Source organism: Triturus cristatus, chromosome 2_1 (assembly GCF_964204655.1).
Source record: "Triturus cristatus chromosome 2_1, aTriCri1.1, whole genome shotgun sequence".
NCBI classification, from domain to species: Eukaryota; Metazoa; Chordata; class Amphibia; order Caudata; family Salamandridae; genus Triturus; species Triturus cristatus.
The window spans coordinates 287,768,876-287,792,381 of NC_140581.1; positions in this window are offsets into that span (position 1 = coordinate 287,768,876).

A 23,506-nucleotide genomic window follows, 5' to 3' on the forward strand; every position below is an offset into this window, starting at 1 on the left:
GGGATATGGTGCGTACGAGTACGGGGCTGGGGTACGGTGCGTCCAAGTATGGTGCTGGGGTACGGTGCGTACAAGTGCAGGGCTGGGGTACGGTGCGTACCAGTACAGGGTTGGGGTACGGTGCGTACAGGTACGGGCAGGAGAAGGGTGCTGGGGTATGGTGCGTCCAAGTACGGGGCTGGGGTAGGGTGCTGGGGTACGGTGCGTCCAAGTACGGGGCTGGGGTACGGTGCGTCCAAGTACGGGGCTGGGGTACGGTGCGGACGTGGGGGGGTACGGTGCTGACATACGGGGGTACGGTGCTGACATACGGGGGTACATGCAGACATACGCGGGGGCAGGGGGGAGCTGTACGACTCGTATCCCGGGCACAAGTTTACCTGGGAGACGAGTGGTACAGAGTTTGCTACATACAGGACGTTTTACATACGCTTGTGTATTCGGAAGGGCGGTACGGATCGTACTTGTGCGCTCGGACTTCAGTTTTACGATTTGTACGTAAAACTGTCCGGGTACGTCTCGTAGACCTTTTCCCGATATGAATCTTATGTATTTTTCACGTACGAATCGTACTTCACCGGTAGGACGGGACTTGTACGATTCGTACGTAAAAATATACGGATACGAGTCGTATGGGAATTTTTTTTACCCGATCGAATCGGCACCTATAAGTATCAGTTATCATTTTTAAACATTTAAAAATATTTTTAACTATGTTTCTTTTAATTAAATATATTAATTACTTTATTTTACATTATTTTTTTAACATTAAAAACAAACAATATTTATAACAACGATATTTTTGACAACAATTTTTTGCACTTACCATGAAGTAGATAGGATGTTGATATTCTTGACACGATATTTTTGTACCTCGATATTGTGGTAGTCGGTATTTTGTCAGTGATTCATCATTTTGCGTAGGCAATGTGACCAATCGGTGGACAACGTTGCACCTTTATCTAGTTAGTACATACCATTGTTGCCTATTGGTCACAATTTCAAGATATGGTTGGAAAATGTTCCTTGCTAACAAAGACAAGTGTAAAATTACTCTTTCTTTACAGGATTCTGCTTTAAGCCTCTTCATCTCGAACATCTTCAGGAAGAGGGACTTAAACTCTGCTTTCCTAAAATCAGACACAGTCTGGATCATTGAAAAATGTAACTTTGTTTATCCTGACACATTGTGTACTGATGAATTTTAACCAGGTAATATCCAGCACTCGGGTCATAGTCAGACAATCTTTCAGAATGATTCTATTAAATGCAGCTTCATTGTTCGTCCACATCCTATGCCATAATAAAAGCAGCCTTATTGTGATTAGATCAGCCAGATGGCTCAAACCTAGTTCTTAATGGCAGATATATGTTGCATGGGATGATTTAACTCCCAGCATTTTTTGGAAGCATTCATATTCTACTAACTCCAGAGACTTGACATTGTCCTAACCCTAAACATCCATCCCAAAAGTGGTCATCGAGATACACTTGGAGCAATATATTATGCTCATTTTCCTCAGAAGCTTCATCCGTAACTTTGTTGAGAAACAAAATAGGGCTGCTATAGCTTTCTCAAATTGAAGCTTTCTGGCAATGACCAGCTGTTTCCAAGATCCTCATACATCAAACAGAATCCCCGAGTACATAAAAGAGGTGGTCTCAACTATGCTTACTTCTCCAAAGCTTGAATTGTCTACCTTTGTTGTGCCTAGGTCCAAATGTCATAACAAAAGCTTTTCCAACATTATTATTGAAGTTCAAATTAGACCTAATGGCCACAAAGTCATTTATCAAGGACTGCAAGCCATCTGTGGCATGGCCATTGATATTGCGTGGTCATCAGCATAGAGGAGCACTGGAACTGGGTTCTGACCAATCCGTGGTCTGCCCCTGCACTGGTCCACTGGCGCTCCTTCCATGTTAAATAATGTAGAGTGTAAATAGGAAAGGTGAAGGACGCAGTCATGTCTCACGCCCCTCTCAATGCTGAACTCAGTTGAACAGACGCCATCCATATCATATCTCACCATCGCCATAGTTCCTGTGTGAATTTGTTTGAGAAAACTGATAATGCTGGACTCAAACCCCATGCCCCCCATCAAGCTCCACAACTTTGTTTGATTTATCAAATTAAAGATGCGTGTGAGACCCATAATGGGCAGATACAGGTGTCCCTTTTTCGCCTGTGTAAATATATTTACCAATTAATATTTGGAGGCTCACGCACTATTCAATTGTCCTGATTGCCTTGAGGAACCCATATTGAATATTGAAGAGTAGGTGACAGTCCTCAACCCATGTTTCAAGCCTAGCCAGGATTATTCTACCAGGAACCTTGACCTGTAAGTCCAACAGGGTAATCGGACGGTAGCACTTGGCATCTTCATGATCACCTCTTTTATATATATGAACAATCAGTGATTTGGAGTAAGTGTCTAGCTTGCCAGACCTACAGGCTGCTCTCAGGATATTGCTGAGAAGTATATCTCATAAATGTATATTGACTTGAATAAATCAAATGGGATCCCATCGGGTCCTGATGCTTTCCCGCTGCAGCTATTATTGATAGCAGCAGTCACCCTATCTACTGTAAAGGCAGGTGTCAAGCTGTTATCTACAACTAATGGGCAAGTACCTTGCCCATATTCTGCAGCCTGCACTTCTGATGTGGCAATATACTCATAGTAAATGTAACTAAAATTAAGAACCCAGTCCTCAGGAGGGGTAGCAATCTTGATTTTTTGGGCATTTGAGTCCCTGAAGTATGGTTTGCTTACCACTTTCCCGAAGGTGGCACTATCTCTCAATTGACTAACTTCAATTAGAGCAGCCTAGACCTGTTCTTTGATTACTCTATTGCCATTATTTAATATTTATTATTATTTATATATTTAAAAAGTTCTGCCTTAAAAAGGACACATTGTCTTTGTCTCTCATGGACCGACTAGTGCCTTCCTGAAGGCTCTCTTTGGCCTAGTACAATTGCCGTCAATCCAGCCTTGCAGTACTGATTTGCCCCCCCCCCACCCGATTGGATTCTTGTCAGTTTTACCTTGCCATACCTGGATATTTCTGTGAATGCCTTAATTATACTTGAATGAGTCGTATCCCCATCCAAGCAAATCTCAAAGCGTCTATTGTTGTCCGTAATCAGTTTAGCTAAAAAACCCTCAGGACCCTGTTCTATTTTATTGCCACCCCATTTGATGTAATAACCTCAAGATCCTTTAGGTAATCAGTGGGTGGTTCTCTGAAACCCTCACTATCAAAAATAAGGTCTACGCTAAGGGGGATACTGTCACTGATGCACTTTATATGTGCTCTGAAGTTTTAAACAAAACTGCCTAAACTTTGTGTTATCAAGATGAAATCTATAACAAACTCAGTGCCCCTCAATAAAGGTATTTAAAAACTTGACAAGAATTGAACAGGATCCATTTGCAATAATGAGGCCATTCTTCATAAAGGTAGAATTCAAGGCCTTGCCATATGCATTATGTGGGGAATCTGTTTGGTCTAACCCTTCCAAGGTGTCGAATATGGTGCCGTCTGAAAAGGCTCCGAATGAGATTCGGATTCGGTGAGTCTGATTTTGAACCTATGTTTAAGACCGAATCGGACACATTTCCGAGTGACAGATTAGGATGCAAGGAAAACGTTTGAGCTGTCTAAATCAATTCCGACCTGCATTCGGACGGTCCGAGTCGTTTGGAGCTGAATCGTACAGCTCTATGGACAGGGTTTCCGAACGCGCGATTAGGGTGACCGATTCGGGCAGCCGTTCCAAATTGGTTTGTCCAACTCAAAATGCCAGAATCTGACTTTAGGGGCCCGTAGCAGGCTCCCTTTCTTCCATAGGCCTTTGGATGTGGCCCTGGGTGGGGGGGGTGTACCCATGGGAGCCTCTTTACAACCATGCACAGTGTGGCAGGCGCCATGGGGTGCCAGCCACAGGGGGCAAGGCTTTCTCCATCCGCCCCTTTTTTTAATGCGGACTTGCAGAATCTGATTCGGTCGGAAACGATTCCGAAACAGATTCAGTTGGAAGAGTTTCCGAACAACATAGTAATCGGCCCCCAGTTCTAAAAATACCCAGATTTCGCTTGCAGTCAAGAAGCATAAATGAGCATTGAAGCCCACTTTCCCTCTCTTTACTGAGTGAAAACATTTCCTCAATTCTCTCCTCACCAGATAGATTATTATAAAAATGAATGATGGAGAAGCAGAAAACGTTTGCCATCCTAAAACTAAAGACTTGAAAGTATGGTAAAAGTAAACTACCCTCAACCATGGTCCCATAATGTTGAAACACAGATAGACATGCCGCCTTTGGCTCTACCTGAAAAGAACAGAACCACAGGTGTATGATATTTGATAGAACCATTAGTATGTAGGCTTTCAACTGCCCAGGTCTCCTTTAGGCACACAATGGTGTCATCAGCTATAAAACTAAGCCAGTCTAGATTTTGAAGATTGGGTTTCAAGCTCACCACAATCCAGAATAAAATATTAATTTTGAGGGCCATGGGAGCAGAAATCAAGAGTGTATCATTATCAGCAATATGGGTAGTCCCAACGATTGTATCCCTCCTCGATGGATCATTATCGGCAATATAAACAGTCCCAACATCTTTGCCTCTTTCCAAGTTGTGATGTTTGTTTGTCACTGCAGCTGCCTTTCTGTCTACTGTGAGGCTGATATGCCCTTTATAATAGCATCCAGGCTGCTGTTCATTTCAGTCCCTGTTACATGTTCAGTGGGATCCGGTGAGTCAAAAATAAAGTTAAAATATTGGCCATAGCGTGATTTTGTGCAATAGATTAAATTAATTGTGTTGATTTCAACCTGCGTTTTCTTTCAATCAAAACCATTAGGAAAATGAATAATGTGAAAGCAATGCTGTCCTTCCACTCCTACTCTACCTATACTTTAGAATTTTCTCCCAATAACTCCTGCCCATATTGTCCTTTTCTTCCTGTTTTTGACTTAAAGGAGTAATCTGGAAGATCATGAACTCTACCTATCCTCTTTCTAATATTCCTAAATTGTTTTGAGTTACTTTATTTTCAAAGATGTTTTCTTTTGCATCATTCTGCTGTTGATCAGTACCTTACTGAAGCAGGAACTATTTTCCAAGTGTGAAAAAGGCTGTAATTCACAGAAGCATTTCAGCTCAGAAACCTTAATGGTGCTAAGTGTTTTTATTGCTGCACACGATCCTTGTTAAGCTCAATAAAATCTCAACACAATAACCATTAGGTTTTTTAAATAATTGATATGAGTATGAAGGCTAATGGACGGAGGCAAGCTTAGAATTATTCAAAATCATTTTCTGTGCACTTTATACACAACACGTGGTTTAAAGATATTACATACATAATACGACCCAAGCCGTAGTGTTTCTTCATGAAACGTGGAATCTTTTAGTAAATTTAAAATTCACTTGATAATTCGGAGGTTTCCAAAAATCTTTATGAATGAACGTGGAGTCCTGGTTTCTATAGATTGTGATGCCCACCCCTTTCCTGTTGCATATGTGAGTTTGGTTCTGACCTGTAGAGCTGCAGCTGCAAAGGTGACATCTAAATTGACTGTATATCAGTGTCAGGAGTATGGCCCTCGTATGGGCTGTGGAGTTGGGGCACACGTGGCGCCCTATACCCAGGTTTGAACACCCTATCAGTGGTGATCTGCAATGCATCGCCCACATGCTGCTCGACTAGACGTTACCTGGGCTGGGCTTGGCGGACTCCTTTCCTTCTTCTGCACTTTGTCCATTGTGAAGATGGGCTCTGGGATCTGAATGGGCTCTGGGAACTTGCTTTGCTGTGACTTGGAACTAGCCTAATGCCATACTGTCCATTCCTGGATCAGCATAGTGTGGTTCATTCTTCAGAAAGGGGCACAGTTGCTCTCAAATGAACATCTTCATTCATTCAGCGGTGGTTCTTCTATTGGGGTGCCGGGCGTGGCCCCCTATACTTATTCCCCTTGTAGTTGTCTTCCTTAACCCCGTATTAAATAAATACATTTAATTTCAAGTTGTTTTATTTCAAGCTGCCAGAGCGGCATTGCTTTCTTCACAGCCGCAGGATGGGTTGGTAGAGTGAGGTGCAGGGGTGGGGTTTACAATTAATTGACAGCACCAGTCACTCGGACACACTTCGAAGTGCGTATGTCGAGATGGTCGGCTGCCTTTCCATGACCAGCCCGACATGCGCACTGGAGGCCTCTCACTACCTGTGCAATTAGTTAGCCTGGGAGGTTCACTGTCGCAGCCACCCATACTCCTAATGAGCGCACAACTCAGCGGCCGAGCCAATCTGGCATTGCTCACATGCTGTGTTTTGGCATGAAGCAGTTTCTGGATTGGCTCAGAAACGTAGGTATGCCTCTAGCTTAGTGGATCTGTACATGAGGCAGCGCGAGGGTGGGAGGTTCAGGACCATGGAACAATGGCCAATCACTGCATGGCTTTATTATTAAACCATGCAGTGATTGTCCATTTCTGTTCCCTGTTCTCTTCCTCCCTCTATGTGTGCAGTACCAGTAATGGCATTGTGCATGATGGAGGGGTGGAGATGAGGCATAAAGCTTCTAATCCCCTGACCTAACCTGGAAGGGTGAAAGGTAGTGTTTGACACTCTGAGTCAGAGGCATACGGAATAAAGAAAGCAATCACTGAGGTAATCACTGAGGTAAAATGACTGCGCCACTGTGGAATACTGTTAACTGTGGCCAGATCTGAAATATGTGGCTGTCCTAATTACATAACTGAATGCATTTAAAGCACCTCCCTTGGGAGATTGCGAACAATTCTGTGTGACAAATCCAATAGAAGGCATGGGGGCAGCACAGGGTGCAGTCTTACTCAGAGTTCCAAAGGCAGGCCCCTCTCCTCACCACTCACTGCCCACAACACTGATTAATGCTGCCTAAAAACCTCTAAGCACTGAAAAAACACATCATACGTAATCACTCAGAGCTACAGAGGGCCGGTGAGGGAATGCGCTGTAGAGGCAAATTCCACACTTAAGATGGGCACATGGCAAGGAACTGAAGCAATGAGGATAGTGAGCGAGCGTAATTTAAGTTGAGCCACTGAGGGGGATGGAAAGTGAGGCTGGGGTAGTATAAGTAAGAAAACAAAGAGCAAATGAGAGATTAAAAGAATGAATGATAAGGTTCTATGTTTATCGGGTGGTTCCATGACACTGATTAGGCAGCTATTGTTTAACTGCTGTATATTGTAAGCTCCACTTGAAGTGATCACTTCTTAAAATCTTAAATGAAATGCTTCTGTGGCTGAAAAAATGCAGACAAAAATGTCAAGCAAGACATTTATTTTGATACTCTAATGCCTCCTCACAGCATGTGAAATCCTTATTTTTTTTGAAAATACGGCAAAAATCCTGATTGGGTGCAAACCAATGCTGTCAACTGTTAGTTTTCTATTGCTCAGTTCACGCAGGAGATTCCAGGGTGGGCAATGTAGCTCTCAGCCTTCAGTTTATTTTTAAATAAGCAGTGACACATTTTTCTTTTAGAGAAGGCTGTGTTTGCTTTACATTATCATCAGGCTGCAGATAGCAGAGCCTGATAAGGAGGAGTATTTAGTCAGATTAATAAGCCAGTCTGGGTCACAGAGGTGAAGAACTGAAGCACTGAAGTATTTAACTCTTAAGTAAAAGTCCAAACAACTCTTCATTTTAATTTTCTACCATTTCAAAGTGTTGTATTTACAAACAGGAAGCCTCTCGCTCTTAGTGTCCAGTAGACCCTGTGCCATATTTATTAATGAGAATTAGTAATTTTTTTCAAATGGGATAAATTTGAACTCAAAGTATTAATGTCTATCTTCACTTTCAATTAGGATAAATACTTCTTAATGTTTTATTAAGCATATTTATTCACTGAAAATCCCTCCTATTTAAATAAATGTATTTTTCTGTCATAAATATGGCACCATGTCTACAGGCCACTGGGAGCAAGATGCTCGGTGTTTGTAAATGAGGCACCTGTAAATGGGAGAACATTTAAATGATGAGCTTTATTGAATCCACATAAACAAAAGTAACTCTTCAGTTTAATTTTCTTGATAACGTGCCATATTTATAAGTGAAAAATACAGCCATTAGTTTAAGTTGGAGAAATTTAAATTGCAGAAAAATGTTCCATACTCTGAACATTTTTATAGAACATTTTTCTACACTTTAAATTTCTTCCATTTTAAAAATGTTTGCATGTTTGTGTTATACATGTAATGGTGCCATGTATGGTGAAGTGTATGTCCTGTGCCACAAGTACACATGACAGTCTCTCAGTCACCAATATACATACATCCTATTCATACACACACATGTTCATACATACCCAAAGATCATGCATTCAGTGACACACATGGCAGCCCTGTCATAGTATATGCTTTCAGTGACACACATGGCAGCCATGTCATAGTGCCCTATAGACAAAAACATGGCAGTACTACATTTTGTAGACACAGGATCATTCGAATCAACTGTTCCAGTATCGGGTGGAATGTCACAACCATGCTTCAGTGGTGTGCCACAAGAAGTGTGTCCTAGAATGATGAGACACATCAACAGCTTTATACACTTTACACACGATCAGGATTTTGCCAATACGAAGGGAGATTAGCATGATTTGACTCAGCTACCACATGTGGTTTGAGCTAATGATGCCACACATATTGCCTTAGTGCCAACACACGACAGAGAATACGTCCAATGTAATGTTCAACTCTTCAATTCAATCACAGTGCAAGTTGCCTTGATAAAAGATTTGTACACCCAAAGTCTGTGTCTGCCTTTCCCAGGATCAATCCATGTTCCCTTTTGTTGGAACTGGGGTTGCCAATTCACAAGGGTAGCCTGGCTCGTGGCAGGAAGGCTCCCAAAGGCATTCTGTATAAAGTAGCCGTGCAGCACACGCATCCAACTTAGCAGAGTAACGCACACAATAATACGACGCCACACCACTTGTGTTTAAAAACAGGACTTTTTATGTCGTGTTCATTAATAACTGGGAATAACAAATGCAGTGCATTAGTATGTATTCATTAACAACTGAATAATCTTGGCAGTATTTAGCGTAAATTCATCAACGACTGTATGACTTACACAGTATAATAGCTTATACTCATCAATGACTGTATGACATAAGCAGGGTAAAAGCCTATACTCATCAATGACTGTATAACAAAAGCATTGTAAAGGCCTATCCCCATCAAACTACCAGTACTCCCACCCGCTCTAACGGTGTCACGGTAGCTTGGGAACTTTACCCCTGGTAGTGGGAGCAAGCGAGTAGGACTTCCAGTCACCACAATCAAAAGGGGTACATTAACGGGGGCTTTGGCGCTGGCCACGTGGCTTTCTTCCGCCTCACACGCTCATGCTACGATATCGTCTTTAATGTCCCGAGCCTCCCAAGGACCCACCAGGCTCACAAGACCCAGTCCTAGTCTCTCCCGGGGAGGAGCGGATGCGGGGCTGCCTTCCTGAAGGGTGAATACTACTGGGCAGCCCCCCTTGCTTTCCTCGGGTCTCCGCGCCCCTCCCCCGGGAAAGTTACCTGCAGTCTTCAGCCCTACGGGGCCCTTGCGCTGGTCTCTCCAGGCCGTCGACTCCGGGAAAGACGCGCCCACTCCTGCTGGGAGCAGCGTCGCTGGCTTGAGGCGATGACGGAGTTCTCTGGAGGCTGGTCGAGGGCGGGGGCGAGGCCTAAAACACGGCAGTCACCTCGTCACGTGATGTGGGAGAGCCTCTTGGGATCGGCAGAAGCCGCCGGTGTCTCCGCAACGTTGGATCTCCTCAGCTGCTGCGCAGGGTCACGAAAGGGTCGGCCGGGCCCCGACGCTTGCAGCGGCAACCACCCCAGGCAGCGGCGGTGATTTCGGTGTCATCTAGCGCTTCGCCTACCACAGCGCTTCAGGACTCGGGCAGCGGCGGTGAGTTTAGGATCAAATAGCGCTTCGCCACTACAGCGCTTCAGGACTCGGGCAGCGGCGGTGAGTTTGGTGTCAAATAGCGCTTTGCCACCACAGCGCTTCAGGGCCAGGATAGCGACGGTGATTTTGGGATTAGATAGCGCTTCGCCACCACAGCGCTTCAGGGCCAGGATAGCGCACTACCAGATTAGTGCTGACAGAACCCGTGGGGGCTCTGGGGAGGATACTCGACTGAGTCTTTAGCAGTTCTTCCCTCAGATGGTGATCCCTTGTGGCGCTGATGGTACGCGGCCCTTCCTCCTGACAAGGGGTTAGTTAGACAGTTCGGGGGATGGGGGTTTGAGTTGGAGGCTGCTGCCAGTTAGGCCTCTCCTGATGGTCCCTAGGGGATTCCCTCACACTGGGCCAGGTCAGTGGGTTTGGTCAGGAATCCTCACGCAGCTTAGCGGGCAAGGCCTAGACCTAGTCACCCCTAGTGGTATAGGTGCCCCCTCCCCCTTCCGCCTAAACTCCAGCACAGGGTCCCCCCCAGGTCAGTGGTACCTCAACAACTGACTAGAAAGTTTCCCGCCCTTTCTATTTATACCCCCAGGTCAGGTGACCTCTCTCTATTCCGGAAGGTTCCAGGGCCTTCTACATTCTAGGGATGGTCAGGGGACCCAGGCTAGTGATGTCACAATACCTAAGGGTTCTAGACAGCTCCTGACAACTAGGGCGCTACATGAAAGACCGCTCCGCAGTAGCAGGGGTCTGTGGCAGCCATCTTGATGGTAGAGAGCACCTGCACCTTAGCATTGACTAGCAATGGTAAGGTGCCCGGAGACCTAGAGCCAACCAAAAAGAGGGTGGAAAAAATGAGGCAAGGGCGAAAAAAAAAAACCCCAGGAAAGATCACCCTAGGGCGGACAGGTCTAACAGGCGTCCCCCCCAGCCGAAAGTGGGGAGACCTACCCAACCTCTAGGGAGCTCTCCTCGCTAAGGCGGAAAAACCGGGAGAGACCGTCCGCGTTGGCGTGGTCAACCCCGGGCCGATGTTCCACCCGAAAGTCCATCCCCTGTAGGGAAATGGACCACCTTAGTAACTTTGGGTTCTCGCCTCTCATTTGCATGAGCCAGCGAAGGGGGCGGTGGTCGGTCTGTATGAGGAAGTGAGAACCAAAGAGATATGGTCTCAACTTTTTCAGAGCCCAGACCACCGCAAAGGCTTCACGTTCAATGGTGCTCCACCGTTGTTCCCTGGGAAGGAGCCTTCTTGATATAAAGGCCACCGGTTGGTCTTGGCCATCCTGGTTCAGTTGCGAGAGCACAGCGCCTATGCCATGCTCAGAGGCGTCTGTCTGCACGATGAATTCCTTGGTGTAATCAGGAGTCCTAAGCACCGGGGCGGTGCACATCGCATGCTTCAAGGTGTCAAATGCCTCCTGGCAAGCAGCTGTCCAGTTGACTTTCCGTGGTTGCTTTTTAGATGTCAATTCAGTCAGGGGGGCAACGATGGTTCCATACCCCCTGACAAACCGGCGGTAATATCCAGTGAGGCCGAGAAAGGCCCGGACCTCAGTCTGAGTCTTGGGGGGCTCCCAGGCCAATATGGCCTCAATCTTGGCCTGGAGGGGCTGCACCTTACCCCCGCCCACCAGGTGTCCCAGGTAAACGACAGATCCCTGTCCAATCTGGCACTTGCTGGCCTTGATGGTTAGACCAGCCCGTTGCAGAGCCCGCAGCACCTCCTGGAGATGCTGCAGATGGTCCTCCCAGCCGCTACTGAAGACAGCTATGTCATCCAGGTAGGCCGCTGAGAAAGACTCCATGCCAGATAGCACCTGGTTCACCAACCGCTGGAACGTGGCCGGAGCATTCTTGAGCCCAAAGGGCATCACTTTAAATTGAAAGTGGCCCTCGGGGGTGGAGAACGCCGTTTTCTCCCGTGCTCCGTCTGCCATGGCAATCTGCCAGTACCCTGACGTCAAGTCAATGGTACTAAGGTACCGGGCTGCTCCCAGCCGGTCAATCAGCTCATCCGCCCGAGGGATCGGATGAGCGTCCGTCTTGGTGACGGAATTCAAACCCCGATAATCCACACAGAACCGAAGTTCTGGTGTGGTGCCCGGTGGGGCCGCTTTCGGCACCAACACTACCGGACTTGCCCAAGGGCTGCTGGAGGGCTCAATAACTCCTAGCTCCAGCATCTTGGTCACCTCACCCTGGATACTATTCTTCACTTTGTCGGACAGCCGATAAGACTTGGCTTTAACCGGTGGGCTGTCCCCTGTGTCCACATCATGGGTACACAGTTGCGTGAGTCCAGGCGTGAGGGAGAACAATGAGGCATACTGCTCCAGTACCTGGCGGCAGTCCCTCCGTTGTTCCGGGGTCAAGGATGGGGAGAGGACCACTCCCTCTACCGAACCATCCTTCTCTTGAGCCGCCAGAAGGTCAGGAAGAGGCTCGCTCTCTTCCTCCTCGCTCCCATCCGTCACCATAAGGAGGGTCATCTCCGATCTCTCATGGTGCGGCTTCAGGCGGTTGGCGTGGAACACCCGATGGGGCTGCCGGGGGGTCTTCAAGTCTACTATATAGGTGTTCTGGCCTCGTCGCTCCACAATCTCGAACGGACCAGTCCACCGGTCCTGGAGGGCGCTAAGCTCCCCAGGCTCCATGACCCACACCTTCTGTCCAGCATCCAACTCCACCGTCCGAGCGTTGCGGTCATACCATTCCTTCATGACGGCTTGACTGGCCTCCAAATTGGCTGAGGCCTCCTTCCACAGCTTGGCCATCTGGCTGCGGAATGCCAGCATATAGCTGACAACATCCCGGGGAAGCTTCATTGAAGTCTTCTCCCATCCCTCTTTGACAAGGCTGAGGGGCCCCCTAACGGGATGGCCGTAGAGCAACTCAAAAGGGCTGAACCCGACTCCCTTCTGCGGCACCTCGCGGTACGAAAATAGCAAGCAAGGGAGGAGGATGTCCCATTTCCGCCTCAAGTCCTCTGGCAGGCTCCGGATCATCCCCTTTAAGGTCTTGTTAAAACGCTCTACGAGTCCGTTAGTCTGGGGGTGATAAGGAGTGGAGAACCGATAGGTCACCCCGTACTCCTTCCACATGGCCTGCATATAGGCTGACATAAAATTTGTGCCCCTATCCGACACCACGACCTTGGGGAATCCCACTCGGGTAAAAATTCCCATTAGGGCCCGCGCCACCACGGGTGCAGTGATGGTCCTCAGAGGAATGGCCTCAGGGTACCGGGTGGCGTGGTCCACTAACACCAGGATGAACCGGTGTCCCGAAGAGGTCGGAGGGTCCAATGGTCCCACAATGTCGATCCCGACCCGCTCAAAAGGGGTCCCGACCACCGGAAGCGGTTCCAAGGGGACCTTCACCTTGGTTCCTGTCTTGCCACTTGCCTGGCATGTCTTGAAGGTCTTGCAATAGGTGTCAGAGGCAACTCTCATCCTGGGCCAATAAAAATGCGGGACTAACCGCGCGAAAGTCTTGTCCTGGCCCAGGTGTCCAGCTAGAGGTATCTCATGGGCTAACTCCAGCAAAAAGGTCCGGTAGCATTGGGGCACGACTAAGGCCCTTGAAGATCCATGCACCGGAACCTTCGGCTCGCTATACAGGAGGCCATCCTCCCAGTAAACGTGGTAATTACCGGATTCCTTATTGGTCGCTTGAGCTGTGGCCTGTCGCCGCATGCCTTCAAGCGTGGGGCACTCTCTCTGGCCCCGGCGAAATTCCTCCCGGGTAGGCCCTCCTTCCACGCACCAACCGGCCGGGATAGGCAGGTCCCCCACAGGAACAACATCCACCTCCGCGGATTCTGGAGCCACAACCGCCGGCTCCTCTTCCATCCCACGGGGGGTATCCACCTCCTCTACTGGTCCAACTTCGGGTTGGGCTGTTATTTCCGGCTCTAACTCGGTGTGAGTTCTTGGCCAGGCAGCCATGGACCTTGTAACCACACAGGCCCATCCTGGTAACCCCAGCATTTCGGTGTGGGCTCGTAGCTCCACTTCCTTCCAGATGTTGGTCTCCAAATCGTTCCCGAGCAGACAGTCCACTGGCAAGGCGGGGCTCACGGCAACTTTCAAGGGGCCTTTAACTCCTTCCCACTCAAATGGAACCCGAGCCACTGGGTAATGACTCAGGCTACCATCAGCCAATACGGCCGGATGGAACACGTCAGGGATCAACTGCTCCGGGGACACCAGCCGCCTTACTACGGTGGTCATGCTGGCACCTGTGTCCCTCAAAGCCTCCACCTCCTGTCCATTCACCTGCACCCTCTGCCGGTATTTGGCAGTATTCGATGGTAAGGAAATCACTGGAACCTCTTCCCTATCTCCCAGTGAGACGAGGGTCAGGCCTGTCCACTCCCCCTCCCGATCTAGGGGCAACTCCACCCCAAGCGCTATACTAGCCACCCCGGGGGGCTTACCTCCTGCGGGGGCAGGAGTTCTTTTGCGGCACTGGACATCCCCTTTATAGTGTCCCACCTCCCCACATTCATAACACTTGACTGTTCTTGGCGGTTGACCCTTGTCAGGGTGAGTGGACCTTGGGAAACTGGACTGAGAGGGAGTCCCTACACTTTTCCCAAACTGCCTGTTTGGTGGGCCTCGGAAGAGCTCCTTCTTTTTATCTCCCCCCTCTTTCTTCTGGGGGGCGCTCTGTCCACCCTTCGGGCCATCTCCCCCGGGTCCCTTGAGGATCACTCGGGTGCTAACCCAAGTGTCCGCCTCTTCCGCAAGTGTCCGGGGGTCGGTCAACTTGCGGTCCACCAAGTGTTGGCGCAGCTCCGGAAAACATCTATCCAAGAGGTGCTCTCTCAGAAATAAGTTGTACAAACCCTCAAAATCCTGCACCTCGCTGCCACGCACCCATCCATCTAAAGCCTTCCGGGCATAATCATAGAAATCCACCCAGTTCTGCGTGGTCAACTTGTGACTGCTACGGAATCTCTGACGGTATCTCTCAGGGGTGAGGCCAAACTTTTTAAGCAGGGCCTCCTTCATCACCGGATAGTTGGTTTGGTCTACCTTCTCTAGATACAAGAGGGTGTCCCTCACTACGGGAGGTATATATCGGTACAGGCCACCCCCCCAGTAGCTTGTGGGCACCCCATGGACCTTCAGGGATACTTCGTACGCCTCCAACCACCGGTTGATGTCATCCCCCACCCCGTAACTAGCAATCACATCTTTTGGGAGGTAGAATTTAGGCTCCCGTGGAACCTCTGGTACGCTGCCACCATTTACATTCCCTTGCGCACTGATCTGTAATGCTCTCAACTCCAATTCTTTGAGCTGGAGCTCATGTGCAAGCTTCCTTTCTTCCATTGCTAGCCTCTTATCTTCCTTTTCTTTTTCCAATTTTGCAAGCTCCCATCTCAGTAACCTCTCCTCCCTCCTGTCCTTATACTCCTCCGGCGAGGCACTCCTTCTAGACACACTACTGCCTGCCCCAGAACGTCTCCCTGGCGACAAGTTTTCACTGACATCAACGTGCAGCAGGTCTAGTTCTCCTGACGTGCCCGCCTCCCCTAATGCCCCTTGCTCCTCTGGCTCCTCGTCCCCTTTCCTCTCTGGGTGGGCTAATACCCATGCTTGTAAGGCTTTACGGAGCTCTTCTCCTTTGGCTCTCTTCCCAACTGCCACCCCCATCCCCTGACAGAAACTCCTCAGCTGAACCACCGAGTATTCCTCTATGTTGGCTAGCTGGAACTCCATTCTGACAGGTGGGGACCCAGACAATATGAGTGAATATCAGGACGTAGGTAACAACTAGGGCAATCCTCTGGGCACACCGTTAGACAGTAGAGGCCACCTGGCTATGCTTGCTTAAACACTAGGTGTCCAATTGGGGCGTACTCTGCTTCACTGAAGGGTGCTGCACAACTACAGGACCGGATCCCACCGCTGAGCACCAAATTATGTTGGAACTGGGGTTGCCAATTCACAAGGGTAGCCTGGCTCGTGGCAGGAAGGCTCCCAAAGGCATTCTGTATAAAGTAGCCGTGCAGCACACGCATCCAACTTAGCAGAGTAACGCACACAATAATACGACGCCACACCACTTGTGTTTAAAAACAGGACTTTTTATGTCGTGTTCATTAATAACTGGGAATAACATATGCAGTGCATTAGTATGTATTCATTAACAACTGAATAATCTTGGCAGTATTTAGCGTAAATTCATCAACGACTGTATGACTTACACAGTATAATAGCTTATACTCATCAATGACTGTATGACATAAGCAGGGTAAAAGCCTATACTCATCAATGACTGTATAACAAAAGCATTATAAAGGCCTATCCCCATCAAACTACCAGTACTCCCACCCGCTCTAACGGTGTCACGGTAGCTTGGGAACTTTACCCCTGGTAGTGGGAGCAAGCGAGTAGGACTTCCAGTCACCACAATCAAAAGGGGTACATTAACGGGGGCTTTGGCGCTGGCCACGTGGCTTTCTTCCGCCTCACACGCTCATGCTACGATATCGTCTTTAATGTCCCGAGCCTCCCAGGGACCCACCAGGCTCACAAGACCCAGTCCTAGTCTCTCCCGGGGAGGAGCGGATGCGGGGCTGCCTTCCTGAAGGGTGAATACTACTGGGCAGCCCCCCTTGCTTTCCTCGGGTCTCCGCGCCCCTCCCCCGGGAAAGTTACCTGCAGTCTTCAGCCCTACGGGGCCCTTGCGCTGGTCTCTCCAGGCCGTCGACTCCGGGAAAGACGCGCCCACTCCTGCTGGGAGCAGCGTCGCTGGCTTGAGGCGATGACGGAGTTCTCTGGAGGCTGGTCGAGGGCGGGGGCGAGGCCTAAAACACGGCCGTCACCTCGTCACGTGATGTGGGAGAGCCTCTTGGGATCGGCAGAAGCCGCCGGTGTCTCCGCAACGTTGGATCTCCTCAGCTGCTGCGCAGGGTCACGAAAGGGTCGGCCGGGCCCCGACGCTTGCAGCGGCAACCACCCCAGGCAGCGGCGGTGATTTCGGTGTCATCTAGCGCTTCGCCTACCACAGCGCTTCAGGACTCGGGCAGCGGCGGTGAGTTTAGGATCAAATAGCGCTTCGCCACTACAGCGCTTCAGGACTCGGGCAGCGGCGGTGAGTTTGGTGTCAAATAGCGCTTCGCCACCACAGCGCTTCAGGGCCAGGATAGCGACGGTGATTTTGGGATTAGATAGCGCTTCGCCACCACAGCGCTTCAGAGCCAGGATAGCGCACTACCAGATTAGTGCTGACAGAACCCGTGGGGGCTCTGGGGAGGATACTCGACTGAGTCTTTAGCAGTTCTTCCCTCAGATCCCTTGTGGCGCTGATGGTACGCGGCCCTTCCTCCTGACAAGGGGTTAGTTAGACAGTTCGGGGGATGGGGGTTTGAGTTGGAGGCTGCTGCCAGTTAGGCCTCTCCTGATGGTCCCTAGGGGATTCCCTCACACTGGGCCAGGTCAGTGGGTTTGGTCAGGAATCCTCACGCAGCTTAGCGGGCAAGGCCTAGACCTAGTCACCCCTAGTGGTATAGGTGCCCCCTCCCCCTTCCGCCTAAACTCCAGCACAGGGTCCCCCCCAGGTCAGTGGTACCTCAACAACTGACTAGAAAGTTTCCCGCCCTTTCTATTTATACCCACAGGTCAGGTGACCTCTCTCTATTCCGGAAGGTTCCAGGGCCTTCTACATTCTAGGGATGGTCAGGGGACCCAGGCTAGTGATGTCACAATACCTAAGGGTTCTAGACAGCTCCTGACAACTAGGGCGCTACATGAAAGACCGCTCCGCAGTAGCAGGGGTCTGTGGCAGCCATCTTGATGGTAGAGAGCACCTGCACCTTAGCATTGACTAGCAATGGTAAGGTGCCCGGAGACCTAGAGCCAACCAAAAAGAGGGTGGAAAAAATGAGGCAAGGGCGAAAAAAAAAAAACCACAGGAAAGATCACCCTAGGGCGGACAGGTCTAACACCTTTGTACTTCAAAACTGTACCATATACCTGCAAATATCACATCTCTGAAATATCCAAATTAAGATGACATGGTGAAGGTACCTAAAAGTGATCAAAACAAAAAGATTACCAATCAAACATAACATAATAGACGCATTACAAATTCAACTTTTAGAGGACACAGTTTCACAAAACAATCAGAGTTAAACAATGTAACTGAACACGGTAGTCAATGTGTCAAAACTTTTATCAACATAACACCTTTTGCCTGAATCTCCCTGAACTTGCCTTTCCTAACAAATCCCCAGCACACACTTCTCTCATCATCATATCAATAGCTGGTGTAACAATGGAATGAGAAGGGATGTTATGTCACATGGAGATGCTCTGGAGCATGCAGCATCCCACGGTGATTTGGCACACCGGTGAGTAGAGGAGGGCTCCACCACCTTTGTCCAAACAATGAAATCCTGCCTTTAGGAGCCCATAAGCCCACTCCACTGGCCTCCAAGTTCTTCCATGGGCCTCATTGAAGCGGACTTCCCCTGGCATTGTTGGATTCCTCTGCAGTGCCAACAACCATGGTTGGTTGGGATAAGCTGAGCCTCCTAGACGGTAGACAAAAAAAGTGTTAAAATGTGTGACATAATTTCTGATTATTCAACTATAAATCCCCTAAATAATATTATGAAATATTGTTCTGGCCAACAAGCCAGCCTCTCTCAGGTCAAAGTTATGGCATTTGCAGTGGTATGGAGCTGTTCAGTAGTACAAAGGAATCATGCATGAGCAGAGCCGGGGAAAAGCGCACAGACACTTGTGATGTACAAATCGGGTAAGCAGACAACTTGCACGTTGATTGAATGGAAGTGTTTCCCATTCCAATAGACCTGTTCTCTGGCGTGTGGTGGCGCTAAGGCAATATGTGTGCCAACCACATGTAGTACGCGACCCAAACCGTAAAAGTCCCCCTTCACATTGGCTAAATCCTGTTGCGGTGGAAACTGGATGAAGCTGTTGCTGTGTTTCATCAATAAAAATATAACTTCTTGTAGCACACCACTTACAGTAAGTTGTGACATTCCACCAGATACTGCCACAGTGTATTAGAAGGATCCTGTGTCCATAAACTGAAGTGCTGCCATGAGTTTGACAATTGGTGTTATAGATGTGGGATTTATTTTGTGAGACTGAAGATCTGGCTCCAGGTGATGACATAAACCCAGTATAGTTTTCCTATTCAATCTAAACTTCTTGATTATATCCCTTTCTTCCATGTTGCCAAGGTCTAAAAATAGAGGGTACATCTGAGGCTGTCATTTCTTCACTCTCCCAGGATTCATATGCCTGCATTGGTAAAACATCTGAACTTTTTTCACATTTTCCACAGCAACATATTTGATATTTAACACTAAAGTCATGTAGTTTGTCCTTTCTTCTTCACAAATTATATTTATAGCCTAAAAATAAATGTATTTTTTTTTGTTAATAATACATTTCAAATGTATTATTGACACATTTAAAAAAAAAAACAATTCATCCAAAAATACCCCAACGGAGGTTTAAACAACACCACGCTAATATCACTTTTCAGCACAGTAACGCACAACATATAAATGTTTTTATTAAAAGAATGAGTGTCCATCGAAGTTTGAATATGTAAACAAACTAGCCTCTATTTTGAGTGGTGGTGATGCACTTAACAGTAACAAATACAAACACACTATTTTGAATTTCTAAAAGGGCGGGTGCCTGATCTTGCTGACAGGACATTTGGAATCAGACGGGCACGGCGGAAGTTGACTGCGTAGTGGGTAGTAAATTCCACGATGGATAGAGCCATAGGCTAACAGTGGTGAAACTAACGAACAAATGCCAATGACTGTGTCCCTCTATGCTGACGATCAAGCACATCGTGTACATGTACATAGCGGTTTGCAAAAAAGCTCACTTGCCTCCTAACATTGCTGCATCATGAACTTCTTCACTTTTGCTGCTGTTACTAACTCTGGAAGCAGTGACAGCTAGTTGAAAAAGTGAGAGGGCCCCTGCCTTCTCACCAGAGGAGCTGGACTTGCTGGCCCATGAGGTCCTCTTCCTGTACGGTGAGCTCTATGGCTCGCCAGAGGAACAGGTACATGTCTGAAATGTATCTGGGAATCTGTCAAAAAGCGATTTTTCCATTAACACAGGGTACAATGTCCCTATGAGTTCCTGAGTGAAGTGTAGTAAGTGATGCGAAGTGTCATATAATTTTGTTCCTTTCAAAGAACAATGAAGTTGGGGATTTCTAAGCACTTTACAATGTGAAAAAACTACAACATTAGTATGTGTTGTGTGTTTAAAGCCCTATATTCTCATTGGTGTGTATGTAGAGATATATCAATGTATATTTTTAAATTACATATGCTAAGTTTAAAACTCACATAGTGGAAATTAGACAACACATTATATACTCTTTACAGCTGTATATACAAATGTTTTCTGTACAAACCAAATGAAAATGATGTTTGCTATGTGTTTGGTCCCACTAATCACTCAGCCTAGATCAGGGCTCTCAAAAACAGTTGCATGAGAGCTACCAGTGGAGTACCACACAGCCTTGACGTTGTTTGTTAGATGGGCACACAACCATTTTTTTCATGTAAAAGGTAAGGAAAGGCAGTGTTTATGGTGTCACCATGATCATCAGGCTGCAGATAACAAGGCCTGACAATGAGCAGTGCTCAGTCAGACTCATGGGCCAGGCTGGGGCTGAGCCACAGGTACAAACACTGTGCCATAAGTATTTATGTTTAGCCTTCAGTAGTTCATAATCTTTTGCACTGATTAGAAGTAGGTCACATCACAGAATATGTTGAAGCCCCCTGGATTGATGGGTTTAGGCCATGACATGGGGTCAGGGTTGTCAATAGGTCAATACAAAAGTGTACATTAAGATAATTGTTTTGGTCAGCATGGGAAAATACACATTGTATGCTAACTTATGAGTCATGCTAGTCATAGACAAATTGTTTTACATCAATACAGACAAACAAAAAGTCACACAAGCATTGTTTTTTCTTTCATTTCTTGTATCCATACAGGTCACCACCCATCAGAAGCGGGACATATGGAAGGCCATTGCCAGGAAGGTGTGGACCATGGGGGTCTAAAAGCGGCACTCTGTCCATTGCCGTTGGAGGACCTATGACGCTGGACAAGAAAGTCAGTGAATTTCCAGCTTGGGCAGTCCTCCCACCGTGGGAAGTGCGTGTGCCGCACCCTGCACACACCCCCCGACCCAACAGCCCACATCCTTGCGGTTGCCTATCGAGAGCTTGAGGGCCCAACAGCAGCAACAAGGGGGCAAGTTCTTATCAGATTTTCACATGTCACATGGCTAATGTTTTGTTACATCCAGGATTGTTCCCATCAACATGGGGGTGGCCCATGTCCAATACACAAGTAGAATACTCAAAGGTGCAATTGTAGCACAATGTGTATAATGATGTGCTTTGTCTAATTGTAGGAAAGGATCCCACCTGATTCCTGTTCACAACCAAAGGACTGTCCTGAGCAGACACATGGGTGCCTATACTCCACATATACATCAGGTTCTTTGATGTCATAAGGGGCAGTTGTATCAAACAAGCCAATAGTATTTATTGTGTCAGGTGTGATGCTCCTTCACTCTCGTTGATGATGTAAAGTTAGCCCTATTACATGTGACATAGCATGCTAGGCACTTATGATACAGTGGATGTACCAAACATCACATTGGTAAGTTGAGATTCTACACAAACAAGAGTGGGCATGTGATCCAAAAGGACTACTGATATCAGAATTGATGGTTACATTTTGGAATCAAAACAAATTAAAATTGTGTTTAGTATCACAAATGCTGTTTCATACATGTTAAAAGTGACAGATTGGCATGATGCCTTACTCCTTCACAAAAGTGTGTGCAAGTCAGTCTGTTTTTGGACAAATAATTGTGATAGGCATATCGTTTTTTATGAAACACAGACAGGAATATGTACACATTGGTGACAGAGTAACACATACCCAAAACAATTTCCCGATGTCCTTTGTCATGTCCAGATGAAAAATCAATGATGGAGAAAAATGGGAAACTTTATGATTATGACAGATGGAATGTTCCATCACATATATATAGGAGTATCCCATAGGGAAAACTCGTATCAGACTAAACTCATGACTCAGGCAAATGTTAAAATGCATCAAGGTGTAATATGTTGCATATTGTGATTTACATTTCAATCTTTTAAGCAATTATTATATATGAATCATTCTATGTAATGATTTCTGTGTTGTTCTACAACTTTTTGACTACAGTCAAATAACTAGAAGTATTTAGGAGTAAAATGTGAAAATGCTTTTGCTCTATACTGTAGTATATTGGAAATGTTTCTAGGACTATGTATGTACTTAGGTTGGAGAAGTCATTTTCAATCCACCCAAATATTTGTTTCTGACTGTCTACAACAGCTTAGGTATCAACATAGCATGTGATACCTTCAGCTACTTCAGTACAGAATTTCATTACAATTTTTGATATACTTTAGTGACTTGAAGTAAGTATTACCATTCTGAAATGCCAATACAAAGGTAGCCTGCTTTCAGTGTATGCTAATATTGGTACAGCATTGCAGTATTTGTTGACACACATTTATTCATATTTTACTAATTGGAAATAAAACGTATGCAGATTTTAAGGCCTTGTGAACACACTAAACATTGGTATTTTTGGTTGATATCCTTTTTGGGGACATCAGTTCACTTTTCTAAACTACTAAGGCATTCTATTCAGAGGTGTGGAACAGTTCTTGGAGAGATGTGATAATGGATATGAGACAAGATCATACTTGATATAGAAGCTATCATGGGGAATGACATAACTGTGACAAAATGTTTTCTGAAAATGTTGCATACATGCATGAGCTTATGCTAATGCAGAAGCAGAGTTTGAGAGCCTTGACGCAGGGTAAATCTGAAAACTTGGAACTTTTTTTTGATCAAAGGTCATGATCAGTTCTGTTTACACAGATTCAATACAACTATTTTATATTTCATTTCAGCATCATCCAGAGCAGGTGAAAGAGAAGGTGCCCACGTAGGTGGGGAAGCATCTGACCACTGTGGGTTGGGTACGGACACCGCCAACCCAGAGGGACCCAGTGGCATGGAGGGTGAGGGGAGTGCAATGGAGGAGGCCAGAGGCCCAACATCTTCTCCTGAGGCCTCCTTCAGTGAGCACCACCTAGTAGTGGTGGACCCCGCAGGAAGTCTACCAACTGCATCCTTGTTTGTCACCCAGGGTACCATCTACACCCTACCTCTTGCTCCCCTCCCAGTTGGCCAAACCCACCCCCCTAAAATGGGTGGCATCTGCATCACTTCAAGTACCTCACCCCTGCCCCTGTTTCCCCGGCTGCGCTGAGTGAGGAGGCTATTGACCTCCTCAGGAACATCTCTGTACATCAGACTGCACTACTGAATGCCATCAAGAGTGCTATGTCTGGCCTACAGACGTCTTTTCAAGGTTTAGACTCCACACTGACCACAGCCTCCCAACCATTCCTGTCT